This window comes from Schistocerca americana, chromosome 8, assembly GCF_021461395.2.
Source record: "Schistocerca americana isolate TAMUIC-IGC-003095 chromosome 8, iqSchAmer2.1, whole genome shotgun sequence".
Classification (NCBI taxonomy): Eukaryota; Metazoa; Arthropoda; class Insecta; order Orthoptera; family Acrididae; genus Schistocerca; species Schistocerca americana.
In genome coordinates, this window is record NC_060126.1 from 89826645 (window position 1) to 89851000 (window position 24356).

A 24356-nucleotide genomic window follows, 5' to 3' on the forward strand; every position below is an offset into this window, starting at 1 on the left:
AGGACAATGACTAACAAAGTTTGAGCCCTGGACAGTTACGGGAAAGTAGAATACATTGTAGGGAGATTTCCCACCTGTGCAATTCAGAAAATCTGGTGTTGATGGGTGGGGTCCAGATGGCACAGGGTGTGAAGCAGTCATTGGAATGGAGAACATTGTGCTGGGCAGCGTGCTCAGCAACTGGTTGGATCAGCCGTTTCCTGGCCACAGTTTGTCAGTGGCCAGCTTGTTGGGTGCCAGGCCCACGTAGAATGAAGCACAATGGTTGCAGCTTAGCTAGTTGATCACATGACTGGTTTCACAGGAAGCCCTGCCTTTGATAGAATAGGTGATGTTTGTGAACGGACTAAAGTAGGCGGTGGTAAGAGGACGTGTGGGTTCTGTAGGGATGGACAAATATATTGTGTTGGTTTGGTGGGCAGCTGAATACCACTGTAGGAGGGGTGGAAAGGTTGGTGGGTAGGACACAATTTCAGGTCATGACAAGAGATAGTCAAAACCCTGGTGGAGAATGTGATTGAACTGCTGCAGTCCAGTGTGGTACTGAGTCACACGAGGAATGCTCGTCTGTGGCTGGACAGTGGGACTTGGGAGGTGGTGGGTGACAGGAGAGACAAGGTATGGGAGATCTATTTTTGTACAAGGTTGGGGGGGAGGCCCTTGGCAAATTTTGAGAGGGAGTGCTCCTCACTACAGATGCAACTGTTACAGGTGACCAAGTCGTATGGAAGGGAATACTTCATATGGGATGAGTGGCAGCTGTCGAAGTGGAGGTATTGCTGGTGACTGGTAGGTTTGATATGGACAGAGGTACTGATGTAGCCATCTCTGAGGTGCAAGTCAACATCAAGAAAGGTGGCTTGTTGGGTTGAGGAGGACCGGGTGAAGGAAACAGGGAAGAAGATTTCACAGTTTTGGAGGAACGTGGATAAGGTGTTCTCATCCTCGATCCAGATCATGATTTCATCAATGAATCTGAACCAGGTGAGGGATTTGGCTTTCTGGGTGGTGAGAAAGGATACCTTTAGATGGTCAATGAATAGGATGGCACAGGACGGTGCCATGCCGGTGCCCATACCATAATCTGGATTCGTTTGCAGGTGATGCCTTCAATGGAGAGGTTATTGTGGGTGGGGATATAGTTGGTCATGGCGACTAGGAAGGAGGCTCTAGGTTTGGAATCCATAGGGCGTTGGGAAAGGGGGGCCCAGAAACACCACCACCTATTCTCCTAACACCGAAACAATACCAGCATCACGATACAACAGGGATAGCACCAGGAGAAGAAAACACAATAAATGGGGGAAACGAAACAGCATAACAGACCAGACAAAATGTAGGGAAAAGGCAGGGAGAACCTGGCTGGTATGGAGACATCAACGTCTCCAGAACCAATGCCTATGCTAAATGAGGAACTCGAAGTCCAGACAAAATTCCAAGGACTTCTACCGGATAGTACAAACCACTTCTACAGAAAACCAAGGACAAGACATAACCATACAAGGGTCGTCCATTAACACCCTAGACAACGAAGGTGGGAGGGCACTTTTAGTGCAAATGACCATAAGGTGGGGCAGTCCAGCAAAATATGGATCGATGTGAGCGGAGTCCCAGAACTAAAAGGGGGGGGGGGGGGGGGGGGGGAGGCTCATTGGGGAGAAAAATCCCATTAGTCATTCTAGTATGGCCAATACAAACATGGCAGAGGATGGTACAGTCCCACCAGGAGAGACAGAGCAAAAAATGTCACACAGTGACTGTATCCTTGATGGTGCAAAGTTCATTACACAGACCTCCCAAGAGTCCACCACTACGCAAAAAGGGATTTGATATAAAGCCACAAATTAACCCCCGAGAGGACTCTGAGAATAGAGGGTAGGTGGCAGCCCCCCCCCCCCCCAATCACCCCTCCTGCCAGATGATCAGCAAGTTATCCAGGATACTGATGAGGCCAGGAACCCAAAGGAAGTTGACTGAGCAAGCAGCATCACCAAGATCGTGGATGGCAGAGATCAAGGGATGGCGGGAGGAACAGAGCGATAGACTGAAGGCCACTCATTGAGCCTGTACATAACAAAACCTGGGTGAGGGAGGGCTGTTTAAGAGAACAGAACGCCCAACAGATAGCCATCAATTCCACAATAAGCACCCCACATGTTGTTCTGTGACAACAGAAGATGTGAAAGCATATCCCACATGATCGGCAAATTTAGAGCTATCAGTGTAAAAAGTAATGGCATCCTGAAACTCAAGTAAGAGCATTCTGTAAAAACAATAAAACACACTGGAGCAACTGAGGCTCTCAAACAACTGCAGAGACCCATCCGAATCTGTGGCCGAGGAGCTAACCATGGTAGGGTGGTCGGCAGAGAATGTGAGGCAGAGAACAAGGAGGCAAGATGGAAGTAATGGCAGAAGGAAGCGAGGCAGAGCCCAACCGGTAAACCTATCTGATGGCGAGCAGTGGACGGGTGCCAGCCTGCAGCTGCGAAAAGAATAGACTAGGAGAAACGAGCAGGGGAAGAGTGGATAGTGATGGCACAGGAAACCAGGATCCCAGACCACTGAATCGAAAAGGGAAGAATCATAGTGTCAACCACATGACTATCAACTGGACTATTGTGAAAGGAACAGTGGTTGAACAGGTACCACAATGGTGAACCTGGTCCAAGAGCAGCAGCATGGAAGAGGCAGCTGATCCATAAACTTGACAACCATAGTCCAGACGAGAAAGAACTAATGCCCAGTAAAGGTGGAATAGGGTCGACTAATCCACACCACAAAAGGAGTTGGCAAGGAAGCGAGAATTGAATCTGTACAAAGGCCACTTGGAAGGGCAATGCCCAGAATGGTAGACTGCCAAAAAAAAAAAAAAAAAAAAAAAAAAAAAAAAAAAAAAAAAAAAAAAAAAAAAAAAAAACCTGGAGGTTGCGGAATGTAGCCTACATCAATGATGAGAACCCATTTGCTCTGTTTGATTAAGTGATGGGCTTTGGCACAAAGATGTTTCAAGGGATAAAGACCAGCCGAGGACTGGTGACACTTAAGACATTGCAAGGCCCAACGACGATCACAGACAGTGGTGGCAATGGCCATGCTCCACCACAGAACTGGCCTAAGACAAACAGGGCCCGTCAAACAGAGAACGGGCATGTTGACAGTGCAGACTCTTATCAGACAAATCACAGATGACTTTATCAGTACAACCTGACAAAGAAGGTGAAAACACCAGGGAGGTATACAGAGACCAATCAGCATGATGGAAAGCCCATAAGGGTAACCTGGTCAGTGGGAGGTGAGAAGCAAACGAGAGGATCCACGGGAATTGATCACTATCACAGAGGTCATCATGTGGCAACCAGTGTAAGGAAGGACGATGGGGAGGGGAAGAGAGCGAGAGATTAATAGCAGAAAAAGTGCCATATGTGACACTAAAGTGAGTACGGACAATCGATCATAAAGAAGTCACAGGTTGTGGTCCACAAGAAATTGGTCAATGAGGAGCTGCTAACTAGATGAAGAAGCACTGTCTCATAATGGGCTTTAAAATCTCTAAGGAGGAGGAAGAGAGGGGGGAGTTGCTGAAGGAGGGCAGTTACAGCAGCAGATGCAGTTGCCTCTCAGGAGGGAGGCCAAGTGGACCCAAATAGCAACTGCTTCTAGTCGGGTACAATATAGGAACCATGTACTAACAATATCCATATGGACCAACGTGCAGACGCCGCCAGAAGCCCTCAAAGGGCTGATACGGTTTCGACAGAAAGCACGGAATGTACAAATGGTTGATGAGTGAGCACTAATAAAATGAGATTACTGGGTAACGACACAAGCTGCTGAGTAAACGGCAGTAAGTGGTTGCAATTCTGGGGGGTGGCGGTAGCATCCATTACAGTTCCACTGAATATTCGCAGAGTGGGTACAAAAATGGAAGGCAAACAGGCTGGAGCCAGTCAGGCCACTGTGACACTATCCAACACCAACGACGACAGGGAGACACCTGTAAATAAGTTATGAGATTCAGGTTGCAAGAGGGGAGCTGGCACCAACAGGGCCACGACAGGGGGGAGGAGCGGGGCTGGGGGTGGCAACCTTGTCCTGGGACTTGTGGTGTTTCTCCTCCTCCTCCTCTTTCATAGGTTGAGGGGGGCAGGGCACAGAGGGATAGGCTTCTGCAAGATCCGAAACCAAAAGAAAGCAGGCAAACTTCGGGCACATGGACTGTGTGTCCCATGGCTGGGTTGTGATAATGGACCTCCGGTCAAAGATGCTTGGAGAGAGGGGGGTCCTGAGAAGGAGCCCAATCATCAGCAGGCCCTGAAAAGGGGGACAGTTTTTTTAGCTAGCGAGAGGCAGTGGCACCCGGAGGGGAGGGCATGGGAACTGCAGGGGTGGAAGAGAGGACAGGGGGATGGGACTGGGCAAGGAAGAGGGAGGAAAGGGAAAGTACATTACCCAGACAAAAGAAAAAGTCATTACCATAGGATGAAATCGGTCACATTTCTGACAAGCCTCAGTGCAAGATCCGGGGACTTAGACTCTTATATCTTCTTTTCTTTCACACAAGCCAGGCAATATGGCGAGTGTGGAGAGTGGCGTTCATGAGAATTAATACACACGAATAGCGGAACACAAGGACTCACCTCATGGAGTGGATGTCCACAGTCACTACACAGAGGGTTCGCCATACATCAGGAAGACGTGCCCGAAACACAAGCACTGAAAGCACCTCATGGATGGCGCGATGTAATGCTTCATGTCACAGCGGTAACACACAACCTCGACTTTCTCTGGGATGGTACCTCCCTCAAATGCCAGAATAAAGGTGCTGGTATCAGTGCGATTGTCTTTACAACCTTCTTGTACACACCGAACAGAATGAAAACCTCGTTGTTCCAGATTGCCCTGGAACTCCCACTCAGTTTGAAGGTTGAGAAACCAAACAAAAAAACGAAAAAAATAATTACTTCCTGGACCATACTGAGAGACTGGTGAGGTGTAATGGACACTGGGGCGTTGCCAAGATGATCACAAGCAGGAAGAGCAGCAGACTGGGTGACATTTTCTGATATTTTCCACAAAAAATAACAGCTTTATGGCAGTAAATGTGTCCCCATTCACCTTAATACAGATCAAATAACAGGGAAACTGTTTCTCCCAAGCTGGCAAGCCTGGCCCTTCTCACAGGCTACAGAAAGGGAAGGGAAGGCTGCAGGGTCATAAGAAGTAGCACTCAATGACCCATTACCAACCAAAGAGACAGTTGTAGAAGAACAGCCAGATTTGTGGAGCTTGATACATTTCATACACTTAACATCAGCCCTGATACCACACACTCTGATCAGGGGCTCTGCCTATGAGCCAAACCCAGACATAGTAAGGGCAGTCTGGCATGGCGGCTGTCGCCAGGAGTTCCAATGTCCCGGAATGAAAAGCAATCACTCCTAGGCACACATGGGGAGGTAACAGTTCAGGTATCAAAATTTGACTGATGTGGTCAGGGGGTTCAGGCAGATGGTTACATAATAGGCCCACATGTGAACTGGCTACAAGTGTTAAGTGATCTAGTGGGGCGGAGGGCGGCTTCGATGGGAAACAAAGGAGGGGGTTCTTCCCCAAATGGCACACACTATGGAGAGAAAATTTAGAAGTGGAGGTCAAATCCCAAAGGGGGACAAGATTGCCACAAAGGATGAAAGAGGACACACATGGGAAACAAAACTGCAAGGAATAAAGGAAACCAGGTGGATAGCCAGGTCGACGTAAGTAAGAAACAGAGAGGGGAAAGAGGAGGCAGCGGGGAAGGAGCGACGACAGGCAGCGGGGAAGGAGTGACGACAGGCAGCGAGGGACACAGGAAGGAAATGCAGCCCAGGAAGGAAGAATGGGCTGCAACAGCTCACGGCCCTCTGGTCACTACATACGAACTCACAAAAGAAATGTGATCCCCCCTGGAGGCTAAAACGGTGGTAATGTGTGTAGCAGATCTGTGGGTGGGTAAGTGTGAAGCAGGGAGGGGTGGGGGGGGGGGGGGGGGGGTGTGGCAAATGTGACTAGATTAGGTGAACTTAGTATGTGCTCACTGGAATAGAGAAGGGAAGGAGTGGAGGGTGGGGAATGGTTGATAGGATGAGATAGTAGTTCATGTGGCACAGGAAGTTACAAAAAATGTTAGGCCAAAAGCTTTGTTTGACAGTCTTTTTGTTGTGTGTATTTGTGACTCAACATCTCCACTACATGGTGATAAGCAACTGTCCTTTTCATACTATTGTCATTATTCAATCTTTAGTTTTCCATTGTTTAATAACACAACTTTGTTATATGCAGAGAGAGAGAGAGAGAGAGAGAGAGAGAGAGAGAGAGAGAGAGAGAGAGGAGAAGAAGGAAGGAAGATTATGGTCCATCAACATCAAAGTCATTAGAGACAGAGCACAATCTCAGATTGTTTCGAGGATGGAGAAGGAAACGGGGCATGCATTTGCAAAGGCATTTCCCTCAAATGATTTCCCTGAATCTCGAAAAACCTAAATCTGGATGGCTCGATGTGGGTTTGAACTGTCGTCCTCCCAAATATGAGTCCAGCATTACAATAAAAAATTCATTTGTAGAATATGCTGAAAGTGAATACATAGCTGTGCACACCTAAGCATATTCAGATATTGATAGTAGCAACTTCAGGGCCGATGATTTCTTTCAGTTCCTGTATTGTGTGTGGATTTGTTTCATACACTTAGCTCTTCAAGTATACCCATAGGAGAATAATTTTAAAAAATCACACATTGTTTGATATGGCAAGCATGGTGGTCATAAATGTTTGGTTCCTTACTGAAGACATTGTGGACTCGTTTCATTGAAACCTTAGGTGCTTGCTGGAAGAATCAATATTGCATGAAATTGACAAAGAAATGGCTGTTGGATGGAATGATTCAGCATAGAGAGAAGTAAAAACAACCTTTGATGAAATTAAAAGCACATAGTGTCAGCATTAATAGTGCAATGAGACTTTCACTGTGAAGTGAAGAGTGTTGACAGGTGGAAAGAGTATACAGCAGGTTTTTATGAGAGGGAGGAACTATCCAATTTAATGACTAATGACTAACTGGGAGTCAAAAGAAAGACATAAGGGATCCAGTCAAATAAGGCAGGAAGGACACCCAACATTCCTTTGGACTTTATGATATCAGTAGGGGAAGTGGCATTCAAGTAAACTTTGAGAAACATATCATCCACATGACCCCAAAGATAATAAGAGGAGATAAATGCAAAAAGTGTTATACCATCAGTTCAATGGCTCATCCATCCATGTTGCTGAGCATAATAATATACAGAAGAATGGAAAATAAAACTGAAATCTATTAGACCATCAGTTAAGATTACAGAAACATAAGAGCACCAGAGAAGCGGTTCTGACATTGCAGTTGCTAATGGAAGTGCAAGTTAAGAAAGATCAAGACATGCTCATAGAATCTGATGACTTGGAAGACGTGTTTGATAATGTAAAATGGTGAAAGATGTTCTAAATTCTGAGAAAAGTAAGAGTAAGCAATAGGGAAAGATGGGTAACATACAATATGTACACAAACCAGGAGGGAACAATGAAAACCGAAAACAAAGATTGAATGCTCAGATTAAAAAGGGTTGTAACACAGGGGTGTAGTTTTTCCAATCCAACTATTCAACCTATACACTGAAGAAGCAATGATGAAAATATATGAAATATTTAATAGAAGGATAAAAATCCAAGATGAAAGGAAATCAATGATGAAATTCGATTATGACATTGCTATCCTCCATGAATATGGAGAATTGCAGCATGTGTTTAATCTAATGAACAGTCTAATGAGAACAGATTATGGACTGAGAGTAAACTAAAGAAACATGAAAGAATTAGCAACAGACATGAGATTAGCAAACAACTCAACAAAATTGGGGACCACAAAGTAGACTAAGTTAAGGAATTCTGCTACCTTGGAAGAAAAATAATACATGATGAACAAATGAAGTGTTAACTTAAAAGCAGAACAGCACAGCCAAATCATCATGGGCTACAATAAAACCAAGGAAGAAAAAAATTGAAGCATTTGAAATGTAGAGCTGTAAAAAAGACATCAAAGGTAAGTTACACTAATAAGATAAGAAATCAGTTGCTTCTCCACAGGACTGACATAGAAAGGCAAACACGGAAAACAATAACAATGATAAGGGACAAAGAAAAAACAAAAGTTAGATGTGGCAGACAGTAATGACATAAATAAGGCACGTCACAGACTTTAGATGTGAAAACGCAAAAATTTGGTCTTTTTTCTTTCCTTTTTCCTCCTTCGTCCTCCCTGTTTGATTTACTGATACTACATTGTATTCTAGGACACCTCATCAGAAAACATATTCATTGTGTCAAAGTGTGTAATAAGGATAATACATAGTGTACACTTTAAAAACTCTTACAGATAATTATTTAAAAAGTTTGTCATATTGACCACCCTCTTGCAACACATGTATTCCCTTATGAAGTTTGTTGTGAACGATCAATCACTGTTCAAAATCAGAAACAATCAATGTAACACTAGGACGAGGGATGATTTCCACTATACATTGCTGTATCTCACCGCGTATAATAAATATTTTGCATCTGCTCCACAATTCCTACTCTATTATCTTCAGTCTAGTGTCATTAAGAATCTGACACAGTTGAATTACCATTTGAAAAAAAAAAAACTAATAATGTATAAAACATCCAAAATTGTGTAGCAGTAACTAGGTACGCAAAAGCATATACACTATACAATACCTGACAGCCCCTTGACTATTAAAGGTGTCAATGAGAAACTTCGACCACAATACAATTTTTCTTAAAACAGAAAAGGTAACATTGTTATTATGGTTGAATTTTAATATAATGAAAGTTTTGCAATTATTTGATAACACTAAAATTAGTAAAATAGGCAAATAACCCACTAAAAATTGTAACAATAGCACAAAGAAAAAGTTAATAACTTTCTTTTTACTGATATAGCAATAAAAGAATGTATAAACATGAAGTGCATTAAAGTCAAGAGTACAACCTAAAATACACAAAGACAGCCCAATTTATCTGATTGGAAACTGTGGTGTCACCGCCAGACACCACACTTGCTAGGTGGTAGCTTTAAATCGGCCGCGGTCCATTAGTACATGTCGGACCCGCGTGTCGCCACTGTGTGATCGCAGACCGAGCGCCACCACAAGGCAGGTCTCGAGAGACTGACTAGCACTCGCCCCAGTTGTACGGACGACGTAGATAGCGATGCACACTGTCGAAGCCTCGCTCATTAGCCGAACCAATAGTTAGAATAGCCTTCAGCTAAGTCAATGGCTACGACCTAGCAAGGCGCCATTAGTAACATTGCAAGTATCTAAAGAGTCTCACTCGTATCGCCACAATCTCCAGATGTACCAAAAGGATGGATTAAAGTTAAGTATTCCAGAAGCTACGTACTTTTCTTTATAGCATTCATTACGTATCCTGTTTGAGACCTCACGCCATCCTGCTTTAGCTTAGCGCGTGCCTTTCGGCTTCCTCTCACTGTGTCTAGGCTGTCTTGTCTAGACACAACAGAAACTGTATGGATAGCCCAGCCTCTGAGGTTAGTAAAAACCTGACAGTTCGCTTAAGCAGTCTCATAATTTGAGAAACAGTATATTGTTTACATTTGTAAAAGGTATTCATTTCATTTGATATTGTTAATATACATGTTCAAATGTGTCAGTAAAGAAGACAATAGAGGTAATAGAGAATTATGTATTATTAGAACTAGCCACTCCCCTTAGTATTTAATATACCACAGTTCCATGTGGGTAACTACCTGGCAGGAACACTGGCCAGTTATTGCTGTAAACATTTTAGCAACATTTTCACTAATTTTCAACAGACAACAAGATAATTTGGTAATACAACCAATACGCAGCTAATATGATCAACTCCATAGCTTGCATCCTAAAAACGTTTATAAAAGAAATAGATGCTAATACAAGTAGGGCCTACACGTTTCCTAGACTTGCAAATTTCAAACATTAAAAACCAACATCAGTTTGGAATATTTTGTAAGCCCATCATCAATTAGTAATGAGTCCCGTCGTACAAAATGCCACAAGAGGGCATATTTCAATTCAACGATATAGAGGCTAAGCAACCTTCCACTTGCAATCTTGCAAGAATTGGTTACCAATAACCATTTCATAGCAGGAGTGGTCACAGACGTCGATGGATGGCAAGTTAAAAAACAGAATGTAGATAAACTGGTGGAATTACATTAGAAAGAGATGATGTCAAGTACAAACAATGCAAAGTCCAGGGTGAAATGTCAAGTACAAAAAGACTAGCTACACCAAATATACCCTTGTTGGGTGCAGTCTCGGACCAAGTCACACTCATAATCAAGAAAACTAACATAGGTACCAGTTTTCATAGAAACATTACACTAGAGAAGATAATCTGACTATACTGGTAGAACCAGCCAGTTTGAATGATACTGACAGTGGAACATGCACAAAATTTTATACAGAGCAAGCTGGGAGGATATTCAGTGAGATTTAAAGAGCATACCCGGTAGGCAGAGTAGAACCTCCACATTCAATAAATATTTAAGTGACACTAAGTTTCTAGTAAGTGTGTTAGAGGCAGTTTGTTCTAAATGTTGAAAATGTAAGTTAATGTATGTAAATACAAAAAAAGCAACATTGTAATGATCAAACAGAGCATTAGTAGTGTACTGCTTGACACAGTCACATCGAGAAGTATCGAGGCACAATGTTGGAAAGAGAAATGAAACAGAATGGGCATGCAAAGGGGGTAGTAGCGAAGGCAAACTTGTTGACTTCGAGAATTTCAGGAAAGTGTGGTTCATCTGTAAAAGAAACCACGTATAAAATAATAGCGTGATCCATTCTTGAGTACCATTCAAGTTTTGGGCATCACCACAATGTAGGATTTAAGGAAGACATCAAAGCAATTCACAGTTGCGCTGTTAGATCAACATGTGAGTATTACAGAGAAATGCTTCGTACAGTCAAATGCGAATTCCTGGAGGGAAAACAACATTCTTTTCATGGAACACCATTGGAAAAATTTAGAGAGCTGTCACGGCAGTGCAAAACGATTCTACTGCCACTAATGTACATTTTGCATTGAGACCATGAGGATATTAAGGTAAGATAAAAATTAAGGCTCTTATGAAGGCATATAGATGGTCTTTATCCCTCGCTCTATTTGCGAGTGGAACAGGAAAGAGAATTACTAGTGGTAGTACAAGGTACCCTCTACCATTCACCTTGTGGTGGCTTGCAGAGTACGTATGTAGATGTGGACTGTGCAACCAGTTTTACTATTTAAACTCAAATATCCCTTTCTCACTAAAATTCTAAGGACCATGGAATTGTATGACTACATTAACACACTTTTTTTTGCATAATTGTAGTATATTTCCCATATTAGACAGTGGTACAAGACAATGTTGTTTAACTAGTGTGTAACATATCATCACATATTTTTGTTTCTATTTATGGTATGTAGTTTTTGGTTGTTATATTAGATCAGTTCATGTATGAACAGTGCTGTTAATGTGATTCATGTTTTATGTTGTGTCCATCCATTATAAAGTAGGGCTGTCGATATTTATAAAAATACCGTGAATCCAATAAATCAATATTTAAAAAAACTATCATTTTTAGCACTCGATCTATCAAAAGAAAAGTATCAATATATTGGAAGAAAAAATATCGACATACCAACCTATAAAAATATCAGCTACACAGTGTAAATATACTGCCAGTTTTAGAGGTGTATATTCAAGTACTGATTTATTATTACATATTCTGTAGGGCAAGAACTGGAAAGGAAAACACTGCATGTTCTGACTTGGCAATCAGCATACTGGTAACAATCTTAACTGCAAGTGGCACAATAAAAGGTATCTGATGCGTCCATGGTTCAGTTTCATCACTTATCAGATTTGTCCCGAACACTTCATGTCGGCCTCCCTGTTTCTTCATTTCTCCTAACACCAGCAAATTAACAACTGTAGTGTCAAAATTGCACAGTGAAGTTAAATGTAGCAGCTTCTCTTGACAGTGCCAGTTATGTCAGTGTTCCCGCCCCTAAACGTCTGCACCCACCCAAAGGCCAATCTTGTCATTTAGCATTTTGTTCATCATTTTCAGTGACTGTTTTTGAAGAATGGCAATGTGAAGAAATACCACACAAGTTAAAGTTGTTTTTTAATGCACTTGGTGTACTATTTCTTCACATTGGAAATCTTGTTATTCCATTCAACCCCCCCCCCCCCCCCAAACCCCACTACTACTTTGTACCACCTATACCTTCCTCACACAATCATAGACAGACTGGACGTGATGAAAGCTGAAAAACTAGAAAGACTCCTCCACACAGCAAAACTACATTATTTTCTGCTACAATGTCAAAATAACCATTTCACGTACTAGACAACCACAGGCTCCCAGCCCGCTAACTCACTAGGTGGCCCCACCTGAAAGTCTCCCATCAGGGCATGAAGCATGAACTACTCGAACCCTTAATCAGTATCAGATCTGGAGCTCGGAGGGCCAAATCAAATATCAAAAAACAAGTCCCTCCTCATGGGATGACTCTTTGTAACAGCAGATGACAACAAACAAAAGCTGACCAATGAACTGAACACTGTGCCTTCTACAGTATGGGATCTAGTTAATGCAACCCCTTGTAATGATCATCATCCTAAATACCATCCTAATGATGCTTCTCCTTTTAGACTGTGTTTCTTTTGAGTTCCAGTGCGACCTCCTTTCTTTTGGTGTGGGAGCCCCGTTACTGTACGAAATATCCCTATTGTAATTATGTTGCTCCAGAGAAAAATAAACAAAGAATTATTGAGATGGTGGCTACCAAGTACTCAATATGAAGTGAATCCATGTAATCAATTACAAATCTTCCCCTCACTCTATTGTGCTGGTGATCCCAAGCATTACAAGACTTCTGTTATCATGCCAATTTATATAACTACACACATTTAGCAAGCAGCAGTATATAGCCTACCGTTATACATACTTAGAGAAGGATTTAGTAACTGATAAATGTCAGCATTTAGTGTCACAACAATAAATTACTTTTTCAGAACATGTACCATTTACATTTTCCTCACAATAAAATGTGGATGTTATCTTTCCATCAGGAATTAAATATTTTCCCAGTTTTGCATTATAATAACATTTTTCCACTACTGCACCAACAAAAAAATTATTCTCAGAACAGACGGCAGTGTTACATGTTAGTAGCTCTTAACATTGTGGAATGATGGTTCACAACACATTGTCAGATCCTGACATAACGCTGGAGTAATTCATCATGTATGTAGGCCTAACAAAAATAATTCTCTACGAGTACACTGAAACTACTTAGAATGAATGATCCATTTACTGTAAGGCAAAATGTTTAATTATTCCACTCGCTGTCCATTTTCTACTGGGTGCATGTTATATTACTGTGAATATTATCTTCATATCAATTACAGCAAGAAACTTTATTTCAATCTCAACTGACTCCATACACGGCTTTGTTAGTTACCCTATTACATTCAGTGCAGCACTATAGCAACATACCCTCATGTGAATTATAGAATTACTTCTTATGCTTCCTCCGATTCATCTTCCACGTTCACTCTGAATGTTAGGCACAAATGTGGGACTGACTGAAATAATAAAAACTAATTGTAATTTGTGTCAAGGTTAAATTAAAGAACACATGATCAGCACATAAACTGAAAACTTTCACAGAATGTGTGCCTCCAAATAATAAATGACATCACATGCATTTACAAAAACACTCCCAAAACTGAGAAGTATGTCACTGAGGGATACTGCTGTGATGCAGGGCTAAACAGAGTAAGGACGTGGAGTTTTGGTACACAAAGAAAGCAACATGTAAATTAATTTCATTAACAATTTTGCAATAACATTGACAGGTATTAAAAAAATTATAAGCAGAACTTATGGCCAATGAGATCCCACATATTCCTTTATAACGGCATACCTATGACAGAAAATTAAATAGGTGTTATAAACTGCAGCACTATGATAGGCCATCACAGTTCTGCTTAATAGAACAGGGGAGGAAGAGTCACAATATACTTAAGCAGTTAAATCAAGCACAGCACCCCATTGACAGAAAGCTGCTCAGAAATATTTGTTAACATTCCATAAAGAGCAATCGCCTAGTTCAAATGAAAAGTTTCCTAATTAAAGATTTGCTACATGATGCTATGAAGTCTATTAACAGCAGATTATCTAAATGAAACTAGAAGTATTTCTCATAAATGAGCATCTACCATCTTATATTAGCAATCCATAGCACAAAAACACATAATGATATATAACTGATATCAAGTTATAATACACCACAGAGTAGACAATATCTGTTAGTTGAAGTACTAAATACAATTTCAGACTGATACAAAGATGTAGTAGTCTGGGTGGAATACAAATAATGGAGGGAGTAAATAGAACCCTTCAGCAAACAGCGCGCGCGCGGGGGTGTGTGTGTGTGTGTGTGTGTGTGTGTGTGTGTGTGTGTGTGTGTGGGAGGGGGGGGGGGGGGCACTGAAAGTGCGTACTTAGTCAGTTAGCAAAAAATCACTAACAAAGAAGTAGGTTTGTAAAAATAATTGTGAAGGTAAGGAAAGCAAAGGTAGATGATTTGGGCTTCAATGTGATGTTGCAAACCTACCCTGTCTTTGAAATCTTTGTTGTGATTACGGGTCGATATTTGGCGTATCCCAAAGTCTAGGATGGAAAGTAATAATTTGGTTGTATTGGCAAAACCAAATAACGTGAATGGCAAACAAAGGCTGTGGTAGTTTTCACAAAAGAAGAACGAACAGCAGAGTCGACACCCTCTACCCCATTACGCCACGGGCACCATCTAGACTGCTGTCACACTATTCTAGTAACCGGTGAGAGCATACACAAACAAGAACTTTCCCTATCGTCACAATAGTACTTTTGCTTACCGGTACTTTCGAAGCTGCTGCAGTCCTCTGCGTCCTGACCTTCAGAAATTACGATGTAACCCTTAACATTTTGCATTCTCTTTTCCAAAATACTCCCTGGTATCACACGAGTTTCTGGCTACGCAGCAGCCTTTGTTCCTCAGTTTCACTTCACATTTTTCGTTTCTACCACTCGTCGCATTGGACATGGTTTGCAATGAAACAGAACTGCATAAACACTAAAAACAGCAAAATGTACGAACTAGACTTCTCATTAAACAATGAGAGATAGCAGCACCGTTCACACGTGACGTGAGACACACACTGTTGCGTTTCAGATACGCGCGCATTTGGTTAGCACCGTTGCTCATGCTGCCTGCGTGCGCTTTCAGTCATTGGCTGGCTTCCTGCGGTCGCTTAGCAACGGAACGACGCTGTCTATCTCCCAGACAAAAGACTGTAAGAACTAGGGATGGGCAAACTGACGTAACTGTTTCGAAACAAATTAAACAGTACAATGTAATGTTTGGATCATAGATATAACAGAATAAATTTTGTATTTCAAGGTTTTTCGAACCGTTACTATAAATTCACCATGCTTCCCAGCCCTTCCCGTTCACCATTACGCTATCAGTGATTTGTCAAACATATTGCTTGCAATTATACCTACATCAAATTTATGTATGTCTAATAACTGTCACTCTACGCCTTTTTTTATTCAAAATGTAGGCTTACTTGCGTTTCTTAATATGATTACTGTACATGAACAGAGAAGCGTATGTTATAAAAAAAGTGTAATTTAACTGAATGATATTCACATATTTATTATTTTGAATGTGAATAGTATGCGTTGTTTTATTGTTTGGTTAGTGTTTATAAAGCAGATGTTACAGCTTCATGCTATTGCTTGTCAAAAGATTTCGACACTCTTGAAAGTGCTTCATGAAGTGTTATGTTGTGTTTAGTACCTGTGCCGAGCCCGAATCTCGTCCGACACAGAGCGGAACGAAACATCACTTTTTCCGTCCGTTCCAAGCACAGGTGGGCTGAAACAGCCTTATTTTGAAACAACGGTACAGTTTCTGTGTCTGGCTCGAGATCGAATCTGGTCCGGTTATCCGAGACAGGGGCGGAATGAAACACCACTATTTCGAAACAGTGAACCACAGCCGTTCCGAAACACTGAAACAGTTTATTTATTTTATTTATTTATTTAGCATCCAACAGATCACACATGTGATATAGGAATTGTCATTTGATTACACGTAACACATAACAACACATACACATAATAATTGACAAACATATACAAAAAATGGTTCAAATGGCTCTGAGTACTATGGGACTTAACATCTGTGGTCATCAGTCCCCTAGAACTTTGAACTACCTAAACCTAACGAACCTAAGGACATCACACAGTCACACACATCCATGCCCGAGGCAGCATTCGAACCTGCGACCGTAGCGGTCGCGCGGTTCCGGACTGAGCGCCTAGAACCGCTAGACCACCGAAGCCGGCCAAACATATACAAACAGCAAACAAATTACATACACATAGTACATAAGTAGTGTACAAGAACTTATTACCCAAAAACGAAAGTACCGTATCGATACACTGTATCGAAACATAGAAACAGTGGCCAAGTCTAGTAAGAACAAAGAAGGACGAGGAGCTTTGGCATTCTACGCCTGTGTTTTGTACGCCTGCACCACAAAAATAAAACTGAGCGCTGTGAAATGACGTAATGGTCATGGGGATCGCCGACAGCTTCTGGCTTTGTGAGGGTCGCACTCTAATACCATCACAGATAAGGGTTAAGCTCTTCACTCATTTCAAAATAAGAAAAGAAAAAAACCGAGCAACACACAACAGAAAGTAAACCCACGGCCTAGACTATGGTAAATCGCGGTACTCAAAACTTGCGCTAACGGCTATAGCGCAATTTTTTTGCTAGAGGTTGCGGTATCGTGAATATGGTACGTCAGGCCCGACATCAACCGGTATCTTAAACAACCACAGATTTAAAAAAAGGACTCAAATAACTGCATAACAAAGGCTGCTTTCCAGTTTTATCCCCATCCTTCCGTAGCACATCTTTTAAATGAACGTCTATGCGGCACTCAGACGCCTGGGAGCGTTTATTTGCCACTAAAGGCCCGTCCACACGCAACGATCTGTCTGCGCAAATGTCTGCGCACATCACATCTGCGCAGACAGATCGTTGCGTGTGGACAGAAGATTTGCACCAACATGAGGTGTGTGCAAACCTGGAAGTTGGAGTTGGAGGTTTGAGCGAAACCTCTCAAATCTGTGGGTTCAAACCACATCTGCGCAGACAAGTTGGAGCGTGTGGACAGGAGATCGCCGCAAATCTGGCGAGAAACAGCTGTTTGCTCAGTCTAGTGTTTGTATTTGTGCGCACAGGGCATTAAAATGGCTGATACTCGTCAGTGTTCTCGAAAGTTTGTAAGTGAATTCATTGAAATATGTAGAAACCACCAATGTTTGTGGAAGATTAAAAGTAAAGAATATAGTGACCGGCGACCGAGACAAAAAGACAGCAGCACACAATGCTCTAATTGAAAAAAATTGCGTGCAGTTGACGCCTCGGCAAACAGAGAAGCAGTAATAAAAAAAAATCCTTGCGAACTGTTTACCGAAAAGAGTTATCCAAAGTTCAGAAATCTAGAAGATCTGGTGTAGGAGTAGATCAAGTATACCAGCCAATGTTATGGTATTTTGATCTGCTTGGCTTTCTTAGTGATCAAGAAACGACAAGACCAAGCAGGAGTACAATTGAAGATGAAATTGGAGTGTCAATGTTACCGCCAGCCGTTCATGAGGGGAAATTGCCCTTCTCATACAAGTATTTTTTCTCATAATATGAAGGGTTACAGGCATTAAGAGATAATTATAAGTTTCGACATCCATCCGCAAATAATTTCGCCAGTCGTTAGGTTCGCCCTGCAACTCTCGCAGTAAATTTACGTAAGAAAACTGCTTTCGCTTTAGCAGCCACTGTCTACACCATTTTGCCCGCTTTCTCTGTTTCCTGCGGTTCATCTGAATGTTTTTTGCAACACAAGTTGCGAACACAGATCACAACAGAACTTCCTCCATTTCTATATTTCAAAATAACTGAATTAAATTTTTGAGGTTTACGGGGAGCGTAGTCGCTTGCCACTGATATTTCTTTTCTACACCGGCAGATGGCGGGCGAGTAGTAGATTGGGGTTTGTGTCGTGTGAACACACCACATTTGCAGCGATCTTTTGCATGTACAGACATCTGCGCCGATGTCTGCGCAGACAGATCGTTGCGTGTGGACCGGGCTTAAGCGTTATAACAATACAGGGAATACAGACATCAGTAACTAATGTTACCAACGCAAGAAACATACCAACGGAATCTACATATATCAACACACACTGCACTGCACTGCTAGATACGAAACCGAATTGGATTATATTCGTACTAGATAGGTCGAAGAGGGAAAAAAAGATCTTGGGAACTGGGTAAAGTCAAGAAGTAATGAGTGAACTGGGTTCAGTTCTTTAACTCCAACTACATTTGAGCTTATGGGTGGCTAATAATAACAGCTACACCTACACTCTACAAAACACCAAGAGGTGCATGACAGAGGGTACGTCCCTCTGGACCAGTTATTAGGGTTTCTTCGTGTTCCATTCATGCATGGATTGCGGGAAGGATGGTTGTTTGAATGCCTCTATGTGTGCATTAATTATTCTAGTCTTATTCTCATAAACCCTATGTAAGAGATATATAGGGGATTGTAGATTTTCCTAGATTAATCACTTAAAGCCAGTTCTTGGAACTTTGTCAATAGACTTTCTCAGGATAGTTTATGCCTATCGTCAATAGTCTTCCAGTTGAGTTTCCTCAACATCGCTGTGACACTCTCCCATGGATCAAACAAACTTGTGATCATTTGTGCTGCCCTTCTCTGTATACATTCAATATCCACTGTTAGTCCTATTTGGTACAGGTCCCACACACTTGAGCAATATTCTAGAACTAGTCACACAAGTGATTTGTAAGCAGTCTCCTTTGTAGGCTGATTACACTTCTCCAGTATTCTACCAATAACCCGAAATCTACCACCTGCTTTAGCCATGACTGCATCTATGCGATCATTCCATTTCATACCCCTACAAAGTGTTACATCCAGGTATAAGTGTGAGTTGGCTGATTCCAACAGTGACTCAATGATATTATAGTCATTGGATACTACATTTTTTCATTTTATGAAGTGCACAATTTTACATTTCTGAACATTTAAAGAAAGTTGCCGATCTTTGCACCACTTTGAAATCTTATCAAGATCTGACTGAATTTTTATGCAGCTTCTTTCAGACAGTACTTCATCATAGGTAACTGCATCATCTGCAAACTAGTCTAAAGTTACTATTGTCTCCAAGGTCATTAATATACAACATGAACAGCAAGGATTTCAACACATTTCCCTGGGGCACACGTGAAGGTACTTCTACATCTGATGATGACTCTCCATCCAAAACAACATTCTGCATCCTTGATAAGATTCTGCATTCTCCCTACAAAAAAGTTCTCAGTCCAATCACAAATTTCACTTGATACCCAATATGATCATACTTTTGATAATAAGCGAAAATGTGGTACTGAGTCAAATGCTTTTCAAGAATCAAGAAATACTGCCCCTACCTGACGGTCTTGGTCCAAAGCTTTCAGGATGTCATGTGAGGGAAGTGTGAGTTTAGTTTCACATGATTGAATTTTTCAGAATCCATGGTGGTGGGCAAGATTCCTCATTATGTTTAGGTCAGAATATGCTTTAAGATTCTACAACAAATCAATATCAAGGATATTGGCTGGTAGTTTTGTGAATTAATTCTATTACATTTTTTGTAAATGGGTGTGACCTGTGTTTTTTTTCCAAGAACTGTGCATGGTTTTTCGTTTGAGATATCTATGATAGATTATAGTTAGAAGAGGGGCTAACTCAGCTGAAAATTCAGTATAGAACCTGACAGGGGTTACATCGAGTCTGGGAGCTTTGTTCAATTTTAAAGATTTCTGCCGTTTCTCTTTTCAGTGGTACGAGGATTAAATTGGGGCAATTCTCCTGGATTTTCTTCGTAAAGGAACATGTGAAAATGGAGTTAAGCATTTCAGTTTGCTTTGCTACCCTCAGTTTCAGTTCCTGTCTCATTTGCTAGGGACTGGGCACTTACTTTGGTGCCATTAACAGCCTTTACATATGATCAAAATTTCTTTGGGTTTTGTGAAATATCACTTGACAATACTCGGCTATGGTAGTCATTAAAGCCATCACGCATTGCTCTCTTGACAGCGAAATGCATTTCATTCAGCAATGGGAGAGACATCTTAACCATGTAAATAAAAAGCTAAACACACTTACGTACGAAGTAAGAATCCTCGCACAAAATATAAGCCGTGCATCTGTGATCACAATGTACCATGGCAGTATTCAGTCACTGCTGATGTACGGCATTATCTTTTGGGGGAACTCCGTAGGTACAAACAAAACATTCAGGCTACAGAAAAAGATTGTTAGAATAACAAACCATGCTAAGTACAGAGACTCCTGTAGACCAATATTTAAAAATCTCAATATACTGCCTCTTCCTTGCTTATATATGTATGAAATATTAAATTTCACAACAGAAAGTATTTTAAAAGATGGAAATATCTTCAAGTATAACTGTGATTACCACCCTCATGATACTAGGCAGAAGCATTACTTGCATGTCAATACAGTAAATACACACATTTGTAAGAGAGGAGTGTATCATACTGGCATAATGCTGTAAAATCATATGCCATCCTATTTGAAACAGATGCAAAATTTACAAAAGTTTAAAGAGAAACTGAAAGAGTACTTGCTTGATCACTGCTCCTATTCTGTTTCCGAGTTTTTAGAGTACCAGAAAAGTGTAGTGTAACTGCTCAAATAGTCTTAATAAGTCTATCATTTTATTTAATTATATTAAATTTCTCATCAATATTCAACATGTATTGTATAATTTTTAATTATTTAGCCTTTCAAAATAACAATGTGTATGACGTTGTACATACTGTACCAACCTGACTTGTCCTACATCGTTTGTGCAAAATATGTACCTAAACATGATTTACAGGACCAATAAAGAAATAAAAATACAAATACATCTATCTATTGCTGTACACTTTGTTTTAAACCTATTATGCACTAATCGCTGTTTCTTTTGAAGTATCTTTACAACCACTATATACCATGTCCGTCCTTGGTAGCTGAGTCGTCAGTGCAACAGAATTTCAATCCTAAAGGCCCAGGTTCAATTCCCGGCTGGGTCGGAGATTTCCTCAGCTCATGGACTGGGTGTTGTGTTGTCCTAATCATCATCATTTCATTCCCATCGACACACAAGTTGCTGAAGTGGCATCAAATCTAAAGACTCACACCCAGCGAACGGTCTACCCGACGGGAGGCCCTAGTCACAGGACATTTATTTTACTGTATACCATGGAGGTTCCCTCCCATTATGAACTGTTCTACTGTGTGCATATCCATCATGTGTATGGTCAACTATTCTTTTAAATTTGAGCCATAGTTCCTCTACATGCTCCTGCCCTGTGCTGAAAGTTTCAAGTTCCTCATTGAGATAGGGCAATATTGATTTTTTATCTAGTTTACTGAACATATATATCTTTCTGCTTGTTTTAGTTGTCCTTTGTACTTTGACAATCATTATTGCTACAACCATGTCATGGTCACTGATGCCAGTCTCAATGCGAACATCCCCAAAGAGGTGAGGTCTGTTTGTTGCGATTAGATCCAATAAATTTTCATTATGGGTGGGGTTCCAAACTATCTGTTGTAGGCAGTTTTCAGAGTCGGCACTTAGTAATGTTATACAGGTTGTCTCATCATGCCCACCACCAAAAAAACTGCCATTTTCCCAATTAATTGTTGAATGATTAATGTCTCTGCTGATGATTACAGTATGATTGGGAAACTTACATACATGTTAACTGAGGTTTTCTCTAAAGTTTTTGGTTGCATTGGGAGATGAGTATGATGGGCAATTGAAGGATTCAGTTATCATTTTATGCCCTCCCCTGATACTGAGTCTTGCCCAAACAATCTCAAACACAGCTTCAATTTCTATCTCGGTGGATCTGAGTTTCTTGTGTACTGTGACAAATACACCACCTCCATTTCCCATTTGCCTAACCTTTCAATACACCCTTAAATTTTCCTCAAAAATCTCACTCCTATCAATGTCAGGTTTCAGCCAGCTTTCTATAGCTAATATTATGTGAGCTCCATTACCTTTCATGAGCGCTTCAAACTCTGGCACTTTGTTGTAAATGCTTTGGCAGTTTCTCAAAAAGATTTTAATACTCTCATCTGTGGGAGGCATGTCCTTCAATCTTCCACTGATACCTCCTCATTTCCTACAGCTATCATTATCTGGTTTGGATGGAAAGCAACCTAATCTAAAAAAAAAAAAAAAAAAAAAAAACACCTTTGTGAACCCCACGCACAGTTAGCTACCTGAGTAGCAGCCTTCAACGTGTAGTGCACAGCTGAACCATTTACAAGAACCCTACTGTCCTCAACCCAGTGGACAAGTCCAGGAAGTCTCCTAGCTTGTCACAGAACCTTCATAGTCTCTGGTTCAGTCCTTCCACTCAACTCAGAACCAAAGGGCCACAATCAGTTCTTGAGACAATGCTGCAAATTGTGAACTTCGTTGAAACTCCATGCATAGGCTTTTCTTCTCAACCTTCTCTGCCAGTCACTGGAATGACCCAGTGACCCAAGTATGACATTACAGCCCAGACAACAGGCATCATTTGTTCCAATAAGTGCCACAGTCTGCAGTTGGTTGCACCCTGTTCCCTCAATGGCTGCTGGAATAGCCTCTTCAAAATGTTTAATGAGGCCCCCAGGCATACATTGAGTGCACCTGGTTTCCTTTCCTGTCCCTTGCTGTGATTTCCCTAAGGGATACTATCATTTGCTGTGTGTTTCAACTGCTGGCAATTAATGCACCCTTCCCCTTTGTGTTTGCCTCATTTTGACACCGTGCAGAAAAGGTTTCCCCGAAACAGGTGAAGTGAGTTCCATTTGCTCAGTTTCAGTGAAAGATAGCACTTCAGACTTGTTTGTTAGGGGCATTAGTACAACACCCTGAGTCCTACCTGGTCCCCATTCACACTGCAAAGGACGCCTAGATCTACTATTGACATGCCAATTGCAGTCAAGTGGATGAGAGGAGACAGGATCCACAGGAGATGATGGCACATGAGGTACACTATGTGATCTAAAGTATCCAGACACACCCAAAAACATACATTTTTCATAATGGGTGCATTGTGCTACCAGGTACTCCATATCAGCCACCTCAATGGTCATTATACATTGTGAGAGAGCAAAATGGGGCGCACCGCGGCACTCATGGGCTCCGAACTTGGTCAAGTGATTGTTTGTCACTTGTGCCATATGTCTGTATGCTAGATTTCCACACTCAAAAACATCCCTAGGTCCACGTTTCTGATGTGAAGTGGAAACGTGAAGGAACACATACAGAACAAAAGCATACAGGCTGACCTCGTCTGTTGGCTGACAGAGACTGCCGACAGTTGAAGATGGCTGTAGTGTGTAATAGGCACACATCTATCCATACCATCACACAGGAATTCCAAACTGCATAAGGATCCACTGTAAGTATTATGACAGTTAGGCGGGAGGTGAGAAAACTTGGATTTCATGGTCAAGTGGCTGCTCGTAAGGCACACATCATGCGGGTAAATACCAAATGATGACTCACTTGGTGTAAGGAGCGTAAGCATTGGATGATTGAACTGTGGAAAAATGTGTGAAGCGATGAATCACGATACTCAATGTGGCCATCCGATGGCAGGGTGTGGGTATGGTGAATGCCCGATGAATGTCATCTGCAAGGGTGTGTAGTGCAGACAGTAAAATTCGGAGGTGGTGGTGTTATGGTGTGGTCGTGTTTTCCATGGGCTTACACCCCTCGTTTTGTGTGGCACTATCACAGCACAGGCCTACATTGATATTTTTAAGCACCTTCTTGCTTCCCACTGTTGAAGAGCAATTTGGGGATGGCGACTGCATTTTTCAACACGATCGAACACCTGTTCATAATGCATGGCCTGTGGCAGAGTAGTTACATGACAATAAAATCCCTGTAATGGACTGCCATGCACAGAGTCCTGACTTGAATCCTATAGAACACCTTTGGAATGTTTTGGAACGCCAACTTTGTGCCAGGTCGTACCACCCAACATCGATACCTCTCCCCAGTGCAGCA